Source organism: Pseudorca crassidens, chromosome 2 (assembly GCF_039906515.1).
Source record: "Pseudorca crassidens isolate mPseCra1 chromosome 2, mPseCra1.hap1, whole genome shotgun sequence".
Classification (NCBI taxonomy): Eukaryota; Metazoa; Chordata; class Mammalia; order Artiodactyla; family Delphinidae; genus Pseudorca; species Pseudorca crassidens.
Window position 1 is genome coordinate 147,396,415 of NC_090297.1, and position 9,248 is coordinate 147,405,662.

At 35.1% G+C, this 9,248-nt stretch overlaps 1 pseudogene; it reads right to left on the bottom strand.

Moving 5' to 3' along the window:
* Positions 1–7,903: 7,903 nt before the first annotated feature.
* LOC137209420 (multifunctional methyltransferase subunit TRM112-like protein pseudogene) lies at positions 7,904–8,275 on the bottom strand (annotated as a pseudogene).
* Between the last annotated feature and the right edge of the window lie 973 nt (positions 8,276–9,248).

The window sequence follows — 9,248 nt, forward strand, 5'->3', positions numbered from 1 at the left end:
TTGAGCACAAGGGAATCAGTGGTATAGGATGGGGCAGAGCACCTTACTAATCAAAGTTACATTAAGAGAGGGATGACGGATTGAATGCGATTCTATGTGTTTTATAAATGGATGTCTAATTTATGGAAATCCGGTCAGTGCAACTAATGGAAGTAAGGTTTTTCAGGTTGTTGAGATAAATTTTTGGTAGATTTAAGACTATATGTGAAGTTTGTAAGAGGATCATTTTCTTTAAGTTGCTATTATTGGCACTTAACTTCTGAATCTGGAGATTATCTAAGACATTGTGCTTTAACCCAATTTCCACCCTTCAAATTTCCAGGAGAGTGATATCAGGGATTTCAGCTATTATATCAAGAAGAACAAACAATGGCTACCTCCCAATCCCCAATTCCCACCCCTTGGAATGTCTTATGTGAGAAAATAAACTCTAGTACTTCCTTCCTTCTACTGGGAATGAACCACAGGTCAAGGTATTGGGAAAGGTGATTTTGAAGCTTTTACTGGGCAGTTTCCAGGGGATAGATGGCTGGGTAACTTGAAAAAATACACACTCATGGGGCCTTTTTCTTATGTTCCCAAAGACAAGGGGGTAAACTTTAGAAGCGGAAAATAAATTGTGTAGAAGTGGTGGTGACTGGGGGGTACTTGTGGGTCAGGGCGGTTCAAGGGACAAATAACACTATTCTGCTTTAACATAATTTAAAACACAATCCCACTTAGGCAAGGGTGTCCGTAAATTATGTTGTATTTAGGGAAATAATACCCAGGTAGAGAGAACTAACATTCCCTTTTCATAGAGTTAATCTAGATTTAGGAATTGTATTATGATGAATGACCTGGGCCTAAGGCGGTAATGAAATGGATCCTTACATCAGATCAATTCCTGTGGTGTTGATCCTTGAAGAATAATGAGGGATTTATATTGTAGATAATTGAAGGAGGCATTTTTGAAAGTAAGGCAGACTTGAGGAGAAGAGAAACAAGCCTATAAACAGGGTGGGAACAAATGTAGAACTTCTATTAAATGCTTCTGAGCTTTTCCCTTGGATCTGAAAACAGATTTTTTTCCTTTCTCTCTCTTACACTGCAACTCACTTTAGTTACTCCCCACCTCAAATTGTTTCTCAAGTTGGATACAGTACCATGGTCTTATTTACAGCATTATGGGGAATAGGGAGAAACACACAGAAGTGATCTTCCCCACATCCAACCTTCTGTTGAGAGCTGTGTGGGGCAGCAACATCATTTTGAGAGATACCGTAGCAGGGAAGTAAGTCAGAGCGATGCTCAGTAAAACTAAGTGAGGAGGGAGGGAGGGTCAGGTGGTATAGAAAAGCACCTGTCAGATGGACCACTCGGGAGCAGCTTTACTGTTACTTGTTGTATCAGTCAGACTTTGGCCAGAAAAGCAGAGCCAGCAGAACATACATACAAGAAGAATCACTGCTTCTGGTCTAGTGGATAGAGCTAGGAAATAAATGTATGAAAGCTAACTAATGCATGCATACATCTATTTTTACCTAGCCAGCTAGCTAATCTATCTAATTAAAAAAAAAAAAATGCATGAGTTGGGGTATTCCCTGGTGGTCCGGTGGTTGGGACTCCTCGCTTCCACTTCAGGGGCCGTGAGTTCCATCCTGGTCGGGGAACTAAGATCCCACATGCCGCGTGGTGTGGCCAAAAAAAAAAAGAAAAAAGAAAAAAAAGAAATGGGATTGTTAGTTCATATAGTACACAATTATCCTTCCCCAATGCTGTGTTATTTAAAAAAGAAAAAATAATGCATGAGTTTATATGGATAGCTTTGACTCCAATCCAGGACCACAGGGTTCATTTTAGTTTTTCCCCTTTCCTTATTTGTAACTTCCTTCTTGACAATGAGAAACCTAGCTCTAATTAGATAAAATATATTTACTTATTTTTTCAACTCAGTGTATTAATATTTTCTGTATTAACCCATACCCCTCTGAGAAACAAATTACCCATTAGAGTATAATGTTTCTGAATAGTTCTTTTGTCTTTAAGTATCCAGTGAAAATGTTACTTTCCTAAGTTACTTAGGTCATCTACTTTCTTCCCCCTTCCCCTTAGTGAGGTCATGTGATTCATTTGAAATAATTTAAATTCATCCTTCAATCTGTCATGACCTGGAATCCATCCTCCCTTCCCAACAATTTGACAGTTTAGAAAAACAAAGAAGAAAACTAATATGGTAAAAGTCCTTCTTTTTGGTGAAGAGCTGTATGGGTTTTGACAAATGTATAGATCCATGTATCCACCACCATATTTGCATACAGAATACCATTGGCTCCCAAATTTCCTTGTATTGCTTTTTAACAGACAACTGCTCCTCCCACCATATAACCTCTGGAAACCACTGTTCTGTTTTCCTCCCTTAAGGTTTTCCTATTCCCATATAAATGGAATCATATAACATGTAACATTTTGAGTTTAGCTTTTTTCACTTAGCAAAATGCATTTAAGATTTGTCCATGTTGTTTGTGAATCACTAGTCTGTTCCTACTCATTGCTGTAGCGTGTTCTATTGCACAAATGTGCCACTGCTTGTTTATCCATTTTCTGGTTGATGGGCATCTGGATTGTTTCCAATATTTGGTGAATTTGAATAAAGCTGCTACACATTTTCATATACATGTTTTTGCAGGTACATAAATTTTCATTTCTTTTGGGTGGCTTGAAATATCTTTAACTTTATAAGAATTGCCAAACTGTTTTCCAAAGAGGCTGTAATATTTTGCATTCTCACCAACTATGTAATAAGTTCCAGTTGCTTGGCATCCTTCTAGGTACTTGGTGCTGCCATTAAAAAAATAATAATAACCATTTTAGTAGGAGTGTAGTGGTGTCTCATGGTAATTTTAACTTGCATTTCCCTATGCTAATGACATTGAACATCTTTTTGTAGGCTTATTTGCCACCCTCGTCCCTTCTTTGGTGATGTGTCTGTTCAGATCTTTTATCCATTTTTAAAATTGGTTTGCTTAATTTCTTATTGTTTAGTTTTGAGAGTTCTTTATATATTCTGGTTAGAAATTATTCACCAGAAATGTAATTTGCAAATATTTTCTCTAAGCTATGGCTGTCTTTTGTAAAGCAAATATTTTCATTTTGATGAAGTACAATTTATCAAGTTTTTAAATTTATAGATCATGCTTTTGGCGACATAACTAAAATTCTTTGTTCACACATTATTTCTCCTAAATGTTTTATATCTAGAATCTATTTAGAGTTAATGTTTGAAGTATGGCTCAGATTCCTTCTTTCTTTTTCTGGGACAGGGACATATAGACATCCAACTGTTCCAGCACTATTTGTTGAAGACACTATACTTTCTCCATTGAATTGTATTTGCACCTTTACCAAAGTCAGTTGATTGTTTTTATTCATGTGGATCTAATTCTGGTCTCTCTTTATCTGTTCTATTGATTTATGTGTTTATCCTTTTACCAATACCACATTGTCTTGATTACAACTTTAGAGTATATCTTGTGATAGAGGAACATGAGTCCTTTGGCTTTGTTCTTCTCTTTTAAAATTGTTTTGGCTATATTAGTTCCTTTGTCTTTCCCTATAAATATTAGAATCGCCTTGTTAATATTTACAAAAGAAACTACTGGGATTTTATTTGGGGTTTTCAATTGAACTGGGGATAATTGACAGCAATACTGAGTCTTAAAGCCATTAACATGGTGTGACCCTAAATTTATTTAGGATTTCTTTAATATTTTTCACCAGTATTTTGCAGATTTTAGCATACAGGACCTACACATAAATTTTTAGACTCATATCTAAGTTTTTTTGGATGTTATGATAAATAGCATTATTTTTAAAATTTTGAATTCCAGTTGTCCATTTTCTATCTTGTGACTTTGCTAACCCCTTTCATTAGTTCGAGAAGGATTTCTGTAGACTTCTTTGGGGATTTTCTACATAGACAGTCATGCCATTTTTTAAATACAGCTTTTGTTTTTTGGGGTTTTTTTTGGCCACACCATGAGGCATGTGGGATCTTAGTTCCCCAGCCAGGGAAGCTTCTACTTCCCAGCAGTGGGAGCACTGAGTCTTAACCACTGGACCCCTAGGGAAGTCCCTTAAATACAGTTTTATTTCTTCCTTTCTTGATGTGCAAGCCTTTTATATCTTTTCCTTGCTTTATTGCACTAGTTAGGACTTTCAGTATGATGTTGAGAGAGAGAACAGCCTTACTTTGTGTTTTATAATAGGGTAAAACAATTCAGTCTTTCATCATTTAGTGTAATATAGCTGTAGCTGCTGGATATTCCATGTATACTTTGTCAGGTTAGGAAAGTTCTCATTTATTTCTAGTTTGCTGATAGTTTTTTTTTTTTTTTTTTAGCATAAATAGAGATTGAATTTTGTCAAATGATTTTTCTGCATCTATTGAGGATCATATATTTTTTCTTTTCAATTTCATTGCTTTCTGATATTATTTTTATTACTTAATTTACTCTTGATTTGGGTTTAGTTTGCCCCTTTTTTTTAGTTTCTTAAGGTAAAAGTTTAGATTGTTGATTTGAGATCGTTCTTCTTTTTGTTTAACCATTTTATGCTATATGTTACATTTTAACTATTTTATGTTATAGCCATTTTATGCTATACATTTCCATATAATCATTTTTTTAGTTACATCCCACACATTTTGTGCTGTTGTATGTTCACTTTCTTTTACCTCAAAATATTTTTAAAATTTCTTTGAGATTTTCTTTTCCACCCATGGGTTATTTAGGATTGTGTTGTTTATTTACCAAATATTTGGAGATTTTCTAAATAGCTTTCTGTTATTTATATCTGGTTTAATTCTTTTATGGTTTGAGAACATCTTTGTATGACTTTCTATTCATTTCAATTTATTGAGGTGTATTTTGTGAGTCATATGGTCTATCTTGGTGAATGTTTCATGTGTACTTGAAAAAGAAAGTGTATTTTGCTGTTGTTGAATGGAGTGTTTCATAAATGCCAATTAAGTCTATTTGGTCGATAATGTTCAGGGCTCCTGTATTCTTACTAGTTTTCTCTCTGCATGTTTTATCTATCAGTTATTGAAAGAGTAGTGATAAAATCTTCAGCAATTTTGGATCTATCTATATTTCCTTTCATTCTATTTGTTTTTGCTTCATGTATTTTGAAACTCTGATGTTATGGGCATAAATGTTTAGGATTGTTATTTTTTCTTGGGAAAATTGATTCGTTTATTATCAAGTAATATCTCTCTTTAGTCCTGACATCTATTTTGTTTGATATTAAAATAGCTATTTCAGACTTTCTTTTTGGTTAGTGTTTGCATGATATATCTTCTCTTTTACTTTTAACTTATATGTATAGTTATACTACACTTATATTTATATTTAAAGTTAGTTTCTTGAGGAAAACATATAGTTGGTGCTTGCCTTTTGATCTAATCTAACAGTCATTTTTAACTGGTGCATTCAGACATTCATATTTAATGCAATTATTGATATGGTTGGATTAAAATCTACCATCTTGCCAGTTGTTTTCTATTTCTTCCATCTGTTCTTTATTTCTTTTTTCTTTATCTGCCTTCTCTTGGGTTAATTGAGCATTATTATGATTCAATTTTGTTTCCTAAGTTGACATTATTTCTACCACTTTTAAAGTGTTTTTAGTGGTTGCCTTAGGGTTTACAATATACAACTTTAATTGCATAAAACTTTTTGGTAGAAAGTAGCCCACAACTAAAAAATATATATAAAACCACTGAGCTTCATTATAGGTGATATAATTCATATTTATTGAATGTTTATCATGTGCCAGGTATTATTCTAAACCCTTGCATGTATTAACTAATTTATTCCTCTTAACAACATTACAAAAGTATAACCAACTGTTATCCCATTTCACAGATAAAAAAATTGAAGCACAAAAGGTTAAGTCATTTTCCCATGGTTACAAGCATAGTTGGTCTCCCAAGCTTATGCTTAAAAGCATTATGTTATATTTCTATGGGCTAGACTAGGACACTGCAACTTAAATTTTGAGACCAAAACCATCAACTTACAAAATATCTTTTGAGAGTATTTCCTCCAAATACACAAAAGGAAGTTGACTTTTAGAGGTAGTGGGGGTTGAGAAGAAATTGATGCTTAGCTTATATTTCTATGTGCTGAATTTTATAAATCAAGTACGTTTAAGTTATTGGAATCATAAAATATTGCAATTTTTATGATTTTTTTTTTTTTTTGCAGTACGCGGGCTTCTCACTGTTGTGGCCTCTTCCGTTGCGGAGCACAGGCTCCGGACGCGCAGGCTCGGCGGCCATGGCTCACGGGCCCAGCCGCTCTGCCGCATGTGGGATCTTCCCGGACTGGGGCACGAACCCGTGCCCCCTGCATTGGCAGGCGGACTCTCAACCACTGTGCCACCAGGGAAGCCCTATGATTGCATTTTTAATCCCTTAATTTTAAAACTGAGAGCTTACTCAGATATCATCTAATGTTCTCATTGTTTTGATAGGGGCAATGAAGCCCCAAGAAATTACATTTCTTATCTAAAATCATAGAGCTAATAATTTGTGACAGAGTCAGAACTTGAACCCATTTTCAAGCCTCTGCCCCAGAAATTTACCATATCCCTCCTCTGTGCTCCTATACTATTTATGCTTACTTCTAATCATTGAACATGTTACACTATAGTCTACTTGTTCTTTTATATATTTGCATCCTCTACCAGTATTTAAATTGTTTGAATGGTCATTTTTATTTGACTAAGTATCCTGAGCAACTGTCATACAGCATGACACATTGTAAACACATTTTTTTTTTAAAGTTTGTTGAATGAAAAGTCCTATTTTGGTTGTAGTCAAGAACTCTGCTCTTAGCATCATTTGATATGCCATGAAAGACAAGGAACCATCACTAGTCTTCCAGCCTCCAGAAGGGTGTTACTCAGTCTCAGGATGAGACTTTGAATTTCTCTTTCACAGAAATTAGAACTATTTCAGGAAAAGCAGAAGCATATCAGAATTTTGTTGCACTCACTCCTGAATAATCTATAGCTCTTTTCTTCTATAAAATGCAAACCAGGATGACTCTTATACCTTGATTATAAGCAAAGACTCCCAGAGGACCAACATGGCATGTGAGGCCCTTCACAGTGTTGCTCCTATCTACCCCTTAGCCAAATCTCCAGCCACACAACCCTTAATTACTTCTTGTTCCTAGAATGCTCCCTACTGGTTTATTTTTTTAACTTTATTGAGGAATAATTGACTAATATAATTGTATATATTTATAGTGTACAATGTGATGATTTAACATATGCATGAATTATAGAATAATTACCAAGAGCAAGATAATTAGCACATCCATCACTTCACACAGTGAAAAAATCAGAATTTTTTTTTTCAGATTTCAAGTATAAGTGATACCACACAGTATTCTTCTTTTTCTGTCTGGCTTATTTCACACAGCATAATGCACTCCAGGTTCATCCATGTTATCACAAATGATCGGATTTCCTTTTATATGGGTGAATTTTATGTCTATATCTATACATTTTCTTCTAGGAGTTTTATGGTTTCAGGTCTTACCTTTAAGTCTTTAATCCATTTTGAGTTAATTTTTGTGAGTGGTGTAAGATAGGGGGGTATAGTTTCACTCTTTTGCATGTGAGTATAGAGTTTTCCTAACACCATTTATTTTTATTTAATTTTTTTTTTTGGTTTTGAACCTTTAATGAGAAAAATATGTATATGATATCGAGCTCAAGAACACTTTGTGTTTCATGTGTCACTGGGCCAAGGGTTGGGGATACAGAGAACAGAACTAACAAACAGGATATATGTAAACAAAGATACACAAGGTCACAGAATGAGAAACTTGTGCTTAGCACTGTTTTAAGTCTAGGCTACCTCATCACTCAGCAACATTTTGGGGATCCCACGTCTGATGGAGAATAGAAATCCAGACTCTGGGCATTGCAGGATGCCCTCCAACACATCCACCTCTAGCAGCACATGGTGCATATTTCTCAGAAAATTCTCCTTATGTTTATGTCCTTGAATTGGCTTTTTGGGCACCTTGAAGAGATGCAAGGTGTCTGAAGCCTCCAGAAGCACTGCCCACTCCACTTTAGGTATCATTCCCGCCACAAAGTCGGGGTTGGACTCCACAGGGTTAATGCGGACTTCAGTGGTCTGGAGGCACAGGGCGAAGCCACAGGCCCCAATTCCCTGCACAGGCAAACTCAGCAGGTTGTGGGTGAGCAGCTTCATGTCAACTCAATGCCTCCTAACACCATTGATTGAACAGACTATTCTTTCCCCATGGTGGGCTCTTGGCACTCTTGTCAAAAGTTAGTTGACCACACATGCGTGGTTTTATTTCTGAGATGCCTATTCTGTTCCATTGGTCTATGTGTCTGTTTTTATGCCAGGACCATACTGTTTTGATTAATATAGGTTTATAACAGTTTGAAATCAGGAATTGTGATGTCCTTCCGCTTTGTTTTTCTTTCTCAAGATTGCTTTGCCTCTTTGGGTCTTTTGTGATTCCATACAAAATTCAGGATAGATTTTTCTATTTCTGTGTATATTACCATTGGGATCCTGTTAGGGATTGCACTGAATCTGCAGATTGCTTTGGGTGGTATTAACATTTTCACTATATTAATTCTTCCAATCTAAGAACACAGGCTATCTCTCCATTTGTTTGTATTTTCTTCAATTCCTTTCATCAATGTCTTATAGTTTCAGTGTACAGCTCTTTCACCTCACTGATTAATTTATTCCTATGTATTTTATTTTTGATACTATCGTAAATGAGATGGTTTTCTTACTTTCTCTTTCAGATACTTCATCGCTAATGTGTAGAAATGCAACTGATTTTTGTATGTTGATTTTGTACCCTGCAACTTTACTGAATTCATTTATTAGTTCTGACATGTTTTTGGTGGCACCTTTAAGGTTTTCTATATATAAGATCACATCACCTGCAAACAATTTTACTTTTTTCTTTTTGATTTAGATGATGTTTTATTTCTTTTTCTTGCCTAACTGCTGTGGCTAGGACTTCCGGACTTTGTTGAATAGAAGTAGCAAGAATGTGCTTCTTTGTCTTGTTCTTGATTTTACAGAAAAATCTTTTAACTTTTCACCATTGAGTATGATGTTAGTTGTGGACTTTTCATATTTGGGTTTTATTATGTTGAGATTATATATTCCTTCTATACTTAATTTGTTGTGAGTT